The sequence below is a fragment of the Echinops telfairi genome, unplaced genomic scaffold (assembly GCF_000313985.2).
Source record: "Echinops telfairi isolate 266 unplaced genomic scaffold, ASM31398v2 ScPeMD7_443;HRSCAF=831, whole genome shotgun sequence".
Classification (NCBI taxonomy): domain Eukaryota; kingdom Metazoa; phylum Chordata; class Mammalia; order Afrosoricida; family Tenrecidae; genus Echinops; species Echinops telfairi.
The window spans coordinates 35244763-35254893 of NW_022104341.1; the positions used below are offsets into that span (position 1 = coordinate 35244763).

A 10131-nucleotide genomic window follows, 5' to 3' on the forward strand; every position below is an offset into this window, starting at 1 on the left:
GGAGCGTTGATCAGATCGCTGTTTGAATGGAGGGCAAAGAGATAATAGTTCAGCAAGACCTGCCCCTTGCTCTGTGATCGGACCAGCCAGCTAGTGGCTACTTTAGCTAGTTCTTGGCCTCAACTTGTGAGCTACACAACCTGTGGGACAAGCTAACCTGCGGATGGGATAGTGTCCCTGGAGCCTGAAGATCCTTCGAGACCTACTTCGCCACGCTGCTGTTGTGTACATCACTTGAGCTTGAGGCTGGTGGATCCTGTTGTCTTGCATTGCTTGAGTTTGATACCCCATCTGGGCCTGCTTCAATGAGCTCCTAAGGGGCTGACTCTTGGTGACCCACCCTGCTGTTTGCCGCCGATGGGGGGACTCTGCCTGCGTTGTCCAAGGGAAGACTCAACTGTCTGCTTCCTTGAACTTGGACCCAACAGCTCTCCTGAGTTGGAGGACTTCCAGTATATAAACTATTGCATGGAAGTGAGTTGAACTGAGCCCTCTGTAATGCTGAGTGGACTAATTAGCTGTTGTAGTCCTTCATGCTGTGTAAATCTATCTATATATCTATATAATCATAAGTGTCCTGGTTTTGTTTCTCTAGAGAACCCAGCCTAACACACACAGCCATGACAATGGATGATGATTGCACGGCTTGGTTAGCGGGATTAATGTCACTGAATTGTACGTGTAAAAAATGCTGGATTGGAGTCCCCCTAAAGTCCTCCCATGCCACAACAACAGCAACAAAATGCTGACTTGACAAATGCTGTGTTGTATATATTTGTAACAATACAAAATATTTAAAGGGGGGAGGGTGGGATGCCCAGAATAGGCAAATCCGAAGAGACAGACAGTTGTTTAGTTGTTTTTGCCTAGGGCAGGGATAGGAGAAAGAGGAAGCTAGGGGGCTGTAGATAGCTACAGGGTCTGTTTTCTTTTTTGAGGTGATAAAAATGTTTTAAAATTGACTGGTGAGGGTTGCCTATGTCTGTGAATATGCCACAAAAAAAAAAAAACAACATTGAATGGTACAACTTAAATGGGTGAATTCTATGTTCTAGGAATGATATTGCAATAAAGTCTTTTGTAATTGCAGTGATAGTACTCTGCATCCTCTTCATATCTCAGCGGGTGGTTGGGAACATCGAACACGAGAGTTTATATAAAACTATTTGGTGCGCTATGCACTGCTAGGCAGATGTAGCCCATTATATTAGTGAATGGGATTCATCATCTTTCATCAGCACCTGTCAGTACAAAACTCAAAAACTGCCATTCCTAAAACTACCTTAGCCCCGAAGTAGATTTGCTTTTCTTTCATGGTTAAAACTCATTGGCAGAGTTGAATCCTTGAATCAGGGCTGCATAATTGCTTATGGAATGTTTCTTACCATTCACAGCCTCTGAAGCAAAAAAAAGAGAGAAAGAAATTCTTTCCTAGCTGTTTTCCTAGAACAGCTCAAGTGGACATAATTACCACACATCCCAAGGTGCTCTTCCTGCCACCCCTGGAGTTCACGGGCTCATTTAGTCATTGTTCCTTTCCGCTGATGCTCCCAAGTCCAACATCACCTTTTGGGCATCACTATGCCCCTCTGAGCAGGTATGGACAACAATCTGAATGAGCCAATGGAGAAAAGGAGAATGAAATTTGCTCCAAGTGGTGAGTCACGTTGAGAGTAGCAGAAGGGGAGCTCCTCTTGACCTGTGAGCTTTGAGTGCAGCCCCAGCCCCGCGTAGCATATAGTATTTCTGTTCCCCGGAGGACCCAAACTCACCGCCAGTGAGTCCATTCTGATTCAGGGTGACCTTACAGGACAGAGTGGAGTTGCCCCTGGGGGGTTCTGAGACTGTAAATCATCTTTCTCCTGTAAAGCAGCTGGTGGTTTCCAACTGCCGACCTTGTGGTTCACAGCCCCACTCATAAGCCACCGGGCCACCGGAGGTTCCTGTTTTACTGCAGAAGGAGGGAGAGAGCATATCAAACTTTTTGGTGACCTCTTCTTTGCTTGACCTGCCCTGACCAGTCTCAGTCTGCAAAACAGACTCCATACACCCCTTTCTCTTTCATCTAATGGTCCAGTTCCAGACTCCAGTCTGCCCTCTGATTCATTTGCAAGATATACCTGCCTCAGGGATCCCTGGTGGTGCTATGGGTTAAACATTGCTGCCAACTTAAAGGTTGGTGATTTCAGCTCGCCAGCTGCTACACAGAAGGAAAATGAAACCGTCTGTTCCCAGAAAGATTTAGTCGAAAGCACACTATAGTCAGACCCTATGGAGCAATGCTACTCTGACCTGTTTAGGTTACAATAAGTGGAAATCAATTATATGTCGATGGGTAATGCCACCTTGGTCTCTTTTTAATATTGTGAAAACAAAATAATGCTTGATACAATTGATGAATGGAATGTTATAAGGGCTGTAAGCGCCCCCAGTAAAGTGATTTTAAAAACATTTTAAAACAAGGATTTAATGAAGAGTTCTTTTTGTTATTGTTGTTTTGGTAGGGCATATAGTGTCATACACGGCTTTCCCTCTGCTCTCACGGAGGCCCAGAGTGATTCCGGCCCACGGCAAGGCCCCACCACACCACTTGTGAGTAGGGTACTGGGCTCAAACCCCCATACTGGAAGTATTCTCGCTGCACAGTGGAAACAGGTCCTATTATAAAAAATAAAAAAAACAACAAAATCCTTACATACTAGGAGGGCATTTTCAGAATGTATAAATGTTTACCTAGCTCTGTTTTCCCACATTAAGGCAAATCTGAGCACATGTGTTCCATCTCTCTGCAGAAACATCCATCCTGGAATCTAGCCACAAAAACAAAAGAAATCCAGACAGCCCTGGCACCCATGTCTGCTGACAGCAGATTTTGCAGAAAGAGTGTGGAGTCACAGCGGCCTCAGGCGGTCACTGGAGTCTTCTCAGCCAGCCTGTTGGCAGCAGGGAGTGGGAGGAAGCCTGCCGGGATGTGCCTCTTTGGCACTCCCTTGCTCTGACCCCTGGGTAAATGGAGCTTTCTAGGACAGGCTTGTGGACTAGCGGAGTCACCTCAGGGACCAGGGACCATTCCCAGGCCCTGTCTGGAAGGACCAGAAAGCCTGCCCTTTTCCACTTTGGCATAAGACAGAGATGGCATCCAAGCCTTCCCAGAGGACCTGGTATCTGGTAGGGTCTGACACTCTCTCCCCTAATGCCCATCTTTTGACCCAGCCTGTGCTATAGAACCCCATTATTTAGGGTTTGTTCCCTTTATTAGAAAAAAAAAGTGTGCGTGTGTGATTGATTTTATATGTCTCTAAAGCCCCAAGGGAGGGGGAAGGCTGGCAACTCTTGAATTCTTATTATTTACATTAGTGTGAAATATGTCAACCTGACTCTAATCTGGAAACAGGTGTGGCGATTTGTTTTGCTTTGTTCACCTTATTGTGCATTGGGTGAAGGCTTCCATAGCAGACCCACTATTCCCACCCATGTTGTTGCCCCGCCCTCGCTGTGGTCCCCTCAGTGTAGCTTCGACAGCGCACAGCCTCCCTGGGTCTCCTAGTCCCCTTCCTCTCCTTCCCTAACCCTTCAGAACTCTGTCCTTTGGTAAATGCTGCCTTTTGACCTCAAATGGTTGGTGTTCATACCCCACTAGTGTTGTTCCCCTTCATAGGCCTGTTGATCAGGATCCTGAGCCCTGGGGTGAGTTCATTTCCAGACCTGAAGCATAACTAAGGGCCATAGTCTATGGGTTCTATCAGTCGCTATCTGGCCAGCAAGCCTGCTCTCTTTTATGATTTTTGAGTTTGAGAGCAGGTGCTTTAAGAGTAAGCGAAGAGCCTATGGATAATGAAAGACCTAGTAGATAGAGTTGGCTACAGAGGAGAAAAGAAGAGCCAAGGGGAGGGAAGGAGGTGACCCCAGACCGTTTTGTAATTTGATTCAATCCTCCTTGCCCCAGGCTTCAGAAGCCTGGAGAAGCTACGGTGCAGTTTCTGCTCAAAGCACACGTTATTTCAATGGCTCCCACTGGACTCCCATCAGTGCTTGGCAATGGTACCATCAGATGATTTGGCTGTTTATGCCCAGGCTGCTCTCCCTCTGGACAGTAGAGAGTAAGGGCCGGAATAGCCTTTTCTCGCCGCAGACACCAGCATGTAGCTTAAGTCCTAACACAGTAAGTTCTCGGGATATGGGGAAAGTGCAAAAAATAAGTAAATATGCAAACTCACATAGAGCCCTGTAGAAAGAACGTAAGCATCCCTGGAGGTGCAATGGTTAACCATAGCATTAGTGGTTAACCAAAAAATTTGTGGTTCAAACCTACCCAGCATCTCCAGGAAAGACTGCCACCTGGCGGTCTACTTCAGTAAAGACTGCACCGGAGGAAAACCACTTGGCCGGCTGTGAGCGCACTATTGACCCGGTGATACCTGCTGGCAACATAAATACTCGTATAGTACTTGTCTCGGTCTACAGCTCTGTCCTCTAGACTCTAGAGGGTCACTGCATGCCCAGTGCTTAGATTTGCATTTGACACAGTAGGTGCTCAACAGATATTTGGAGACCTGTGAAATGAATGGATCCATCAGCGTGGGGGAGAAAAGAGCCAGTCAGCTAGCTCCCCCACCCCCAATGCTTTCCACTGTGGAGAACTGAAAACCCCCCTTACCTGTTGTCAGGATCTGAGACAGATTGTTAACACAAGGGTGTCCTGACATTCTCTTCAGACAGATTTGAGAAACCTGTGTTTGTCAAACCCCGGGCCTGCCTGTTACTATCATAGCTATCCAGGAACTGTCAAACCCAATAGGGCTCCTTTGGGAAAAGCCAGCAAGCCGTCACAACGACTGCTCTCTGTACGGGAGCCCGTGACAGCACCCTGGACCCTCCGGGAAAATGAAAATTCTGATTAAACTCACAGTCACACCCAGGACGCCTGCTGGGTTGACAGGAGATTTGTCCTTAATGTGGTGAGACAGGTTTCTAGAACAAGTGGGAAAAGGCAGGAGAAAGACAGTCTGAGTTCATCTTACTTACCTGCTAGACATGTCTCTGCAGTTGATCAAAGGAAAGAGAGAAAAGTCTACCTTTTGCGTGTCTAGGGGTCCATTTTGCTTGTGCAAAGAAATCCAGAGATGGAGACGCCAGAGGGGAGGGACCTGTTAGGAGAGAGAGGTGTGCTTTCATGGAAGGATGGGAAAGCCACACTGCTGGTCAGTCTCATCCTCTGGCCACTTACAGAGACTTGCTGGGGTGGTAGAAAGGATGTGCACGCTGGAATCGGAGCAGCCCTCGAACCCTGGCCCTGAGATTCACGGGCTCGGCAAGACTGGAAGGGCTTTAGCTTCGTCAGACCTAAGTTATCCCCAGTGGCGATGGTGACCATAACTGTAATGACCATAACTGTAATGTAAAGTTGAAACATGAGCATTCTCAATCTCCGACATAGTCAAGGGGCTTCAAAGAGCGTGGAAAATGGAATTAAAAGACAATGACATTTTTCCATGACCCTTTCTGAAGCTCTTTCATATGAAGGTAGCCATACTCCACCCCCACCCCCCAGGGTTATAGGGGATGAGAACAGTTAATGTAGACTTTGTTACCAAAAGAACCATGGGTAATCCTGCGTAAACATGGTTTTTCTCCATTATATCTATCACCCTTTTTCTCAGTTTTTCTTTTTTTCCATTTTATTGTCATATAATTTGCATACCATACAATGGTTAAATGTTTTAAAAGAGTTGTGCAATCATCACCACAATTAATTTCATTGCATTTTCTTAACCTTGAATCCATTATTATTAGCTCCTCATTTCCACCTAACCTCCCTGTCATAACCCTAAATAGCTATTAATCTATTTACTGTCTTTATAGATTTACCTATCTTTGATTTCATATAAAGAAAACCATACAAACAACTAAATGAAACAGTAAAACCTCAATTCAAAGAAAGCTAAAAATTAGAACAAGTTTTTTAAATGGGTCAAAAAAGAAAACAAATGCTAAGATGTTAAATTTTATCCTAAACTACATCTACAATAATCCACTTTGCAGTGCATGATATCTCAAGACAAGACCATTCACATCCCTAGTCAGTGGTCTGAGGGAATTCAATGGAAGCTTCATCTGAGTGGGGACTTTGCAAATGGAAGTTGGGCTTTCATAACCTTCTGCAAACTGGGTGCTCAGAATTTAAATTTGAATACAGTTCCCTCCTCTGGTCATGGATTTTATCATTTCTAATCCTTGGATCATAGTAGCTGGTGGTTTCTTCCATGCAGACTTAGCTGATACCTCACTCAGATGGCTGCTTGTTTTAAGACAAGCCTCTCCAAGTCCAGAAGCTATTCTTTCTGATACCTAGGCACCATCTGATTTCTTCACCACACTACTTGCGGGCATACTTACTTGATATTTTTGTTATCCACCACTATTTAAATATTGCATGCTTTTTATGCAAACACAACTTCAAGACAAGCTTGTTAATAGTCCCCCTAAAACTCCAAGACATTTCACCACCTCTCTATAAATTCTGGGACTAGCACCACTAAAACGTTTACTTTCTCTCAGTTTATATTGTCCTCTATAAAACAATAAAAGCTGATGTTTTATTATATTTATAATGTTGAATATAGAGAGTCCCCAAGTTACAGCAAGATTCTGTTCCAAGGACTCCATCATTCAGTCAATTCTGATGTAAGTCAAATAGCCCTTTTTAAATTTATGTTCATGGTGATGGCCACTGATTATCAGTATCTTTATAAACTCCACTTTAACATTCTTTGGAGGCTGGCATAAGAATGATAATCTTGGCAACTTACACATTGAAATAGTGTGTATAGTACGTAATACCACAGATAAGATGTTCAACAACCAAAAAATACAGATCAATATACATGCAATTTGCCATAACCCAAATATGGAGCAAGTCAAAGAAAAGTCATCCTTTGTTTGCTAGGCACTGAGCTATGTGTTTTGATGTGGATTATTTCACTTACTCCTCAAACAAAAGTATCAATCAGGTACTGACCTCTTTGTGACTCCTTTTCTCAAGTTGTAAGATAAAGATATTAATGACTACCTCTTGGTACTGTTGTGGTGGCAAAGGAGCGGATGGCACCTTCAGATACCTGGTCCTGGTGGCGTTCAATAAATGGGATTTGTAGGGTTGATAATAATGCTGAAGAGACTTAAGATGAGGTGAACATGGAAGAGTAAGACAAGCTCCTTTGCTCCTGATGGGCAGATTCTAGTTTGGACTTGAACTCTCCCTCAGGTGTTCGTCCTTAGCTGCTTTTCCCCCCGAGCGTAAGATTTGCAATGTCTCCACAATGTCTTCCTGCCCGGTATTCATCAGCTACACAGAGCTGAAGTGAAGAGGGGCAGAGCTGACCTGCAGAGAAGGCAGATCTAGTGTGGATGGCCTCGGCCTTGGTTCTCGACGCGGGTCCCTGTGGTGGTGGTGTCCCAGCAAACAGCAGAGGCAGAAGAGCCACTCTGCAGCGGGCCAGCGACAGGAGTCCAAAGAGTTCCCACAGGGAACTCAGGAAGGGAGTTTGAGGACCAGTCATATCAGGACACTACAACAAGATGGGCAATGGACTACAGGTGCGAGTGAAACGAGATGGTAATTAGCCAGCAGTACCATCCTCTTTTTTTGTACTGAGAGCAGAGATGTCACGTTGAGGACGCAGGTCCGCCTGACTCAAGCCATGGAATTGTAAGTTGCTTCATATACACGTGACATTTGGGCATCACAAAAGGCAGACTGAAGAAGAATCAATACATTGGAAAGAGCATTTAAAGGACTGCGGACTGACAACAAAACAACATCTCTCTTGGAAGAAGTACAGCCAGGATGCTCCTTAGAAGCGAGGGTGCTGAGGTTTCGTCGCACGTACTTTGGACATGTTCTGGGTGAGATCAGAAAAGGACATCATGTTTGGTAAAGTCGAAGGGCAGCCAAACAGAGGAAGACCCTGGATGAGATGGATTGACACGGTGAATGCAGCAATGGGCTCAAACCTAACAAAAATTCCATTGTGGTGGACACAGAGTCCCTGTGAACCAAAACCGAGTAACAGCAACAACCACCACACCCTTCCCTTTCTTCCTGTCACCTTTGGCTTGTGGGGGTTTCTCGTGGGTCAGAGTTGTCTGCTCTTCCAGTGGATTACAAGGTCTTTTCCCAAGATGCTTTTGGGTGGGCTGGGCAGCGTCTCGTGCTGTGGTGCATAGAGGGTCACTGTGAGTCAGACCGACTCGACAGAACCTGACAACAACCGCATGGGCTGAAACCCAGAAACTGGCTGGGGAGCCTGGCTATTGAAGAGCAGGACTGGAAATGTTGTGAAGGAAAGCACACTCGATGGAGCGGCTTTCCTTCACCTTTCATTCATCTCCAAAGCTCTGCTGAGGCTCACCTGTGCACAGCACTCTACCAAGTTGGTGGTCTAGGAAAGATTACATAGTTCTCTCCACACCCTTCTAACCCTCACAGCTACTGTTTTCCACCAGCTCCCATCTCAAAGAGGGCGTGGACTGCGAGGAGCCCAGACACGAGGGTTAGGAGAGACTTGAGGATAAAAGAAGAAAATCAGATCAGCAAAATTCGCTCCAAGGGAAGAATGGAAATAGACTTCTCCCAGTCCAGGGCACCCTTCCTCTACAAGCTGCCATCACTACCTGGGCAATGTGGTTCAGAGTCCAGTCTGCTAGAAACTGCTGTGCAGGCTGCTGATTAGAAAGCAGGTTCAGAAATCAGATCACAAGGCTTTTCTGCCTCGAGCCTGGACACATATGCTCACACCACCCAACTCCGTTGTTTTCTTGATTGATTGTTTAATAAAAGTACTAAATCTATTTGAACTTCTCAGAAACCAAAAACTGGACCATACAAAGAAAAGCTAATCTCATCCTCATTCTTCTCTACATGAGATAAACATTTGACCTTGAAGACTCCTGAGCGGCCCTCCAAGGTGCAACTATTGGTCTCTCCTGGTCCCAAGGGGAAAAAAGAGTGATGAAAATCTAACACACCTGAAAATAATCAGTCCAATGGGCTAATAGGCCACATGAACATCAGTCCTCATGACCCTGAGACCAGACAAACTAGATGGTGCCCAGCTACCACCACCACCTGCTCTGAAAGAGATCACATTAGCAGGTCCTGGGTAGCATGGGAGAAAATGTGGGCTAAACCTTCATGTGAGGGACTGAGCTCACCCCCATGGCTCAGTATTCAACCCGACAGACAGCAAGGAGAACGACAGCACCAGTAAAAGACATGCACACCTTAGAATAATCAGTCATTTGAGATTAACCGGTGTGGAGGTGAGGGTGCGGTGGTGGGCAGTAGGAGGAGGAATAGAAACGGGGAAAACAGAGAAGTCGGGTGGTGCCGCCCCATTGATGAAGGGGCTGCAACGAGTACTCGTGAGATGGAGCAAACAGTATAGGAATTGGTAGATGTACAACTGGTGATCTGCTTGACAAACGTCACCCAACCCAGTAAACACTCCTGAAACACACTGTTCTGATTACATCACTTTATTCTGCTCTGAGAGCTCTTATAACCATCCCTACATCAATTGTATCGAGCATATTTGTGCAGATGTTGCCATCATCATTTTCCAGACATTTAGTTCCTATCTGAGCCCTTGGTATCAGCTCCTCTTTATTCCCTCCCTCCCCCCTCTCACCCTTATGACCCCTTGATAAGTTATAAATTATTATTGTTGTCATGTCTTACACTGACCACTGTCACCCTTCCCCCATGGTTTCTGTTGTTCCTCCCCCTGGTGGGGGGGGGGGGGAGAGATTATGCATCCATCATTGAAATCTGTTCCCCCTTCTTCCCCTCACCTTCTCCCTGCCCTCCTAATATAGCCACTCCCAATTCTGCTCCTGAGGGGTTTATCTGACCTGGATTCTGTGTGGCGTGAGCTCTTATCTGTACCTGTGTACATGCTCCACTCTAGCCCGAAGTGAAAGGCAGCACTGGGTTCATGATAGTGGGGGGTAAGGAAGCCTCAAAGAACCAGAGGAATATCGTGTGTTTCATCAGTGCTATACAGTGCCTTGGTTGACTCATCCCTTCCTTGTGATCCTTCTGTGAAGGGATGTCCTATGGCCTACAGATGG

General features: G+C 45.8%; 1 long non-coding RNA gene across 1 annotated transcript; it reads right to left on the reverse strand.

Annotated features, from left to right (window-relative positions):
• Positions 1–4907: 4907 nt before the first annotated feature.
• LOC123521873 lies at positions 4908–5306 on the reverse strand. Its single transcript, XR_006680207.1, has 3 exons — positions 5228–5306; positions 5076–5147; positions 4908–4971 (listed from the first exon to the last, which is right to left on the reverse strand). It is a non-coding gene; the product is annotated as an uncharacterized LOC123521873 (long non-coding RNA).
• Positions 5307–10131: the final 4825 nt, after the last annotated feature.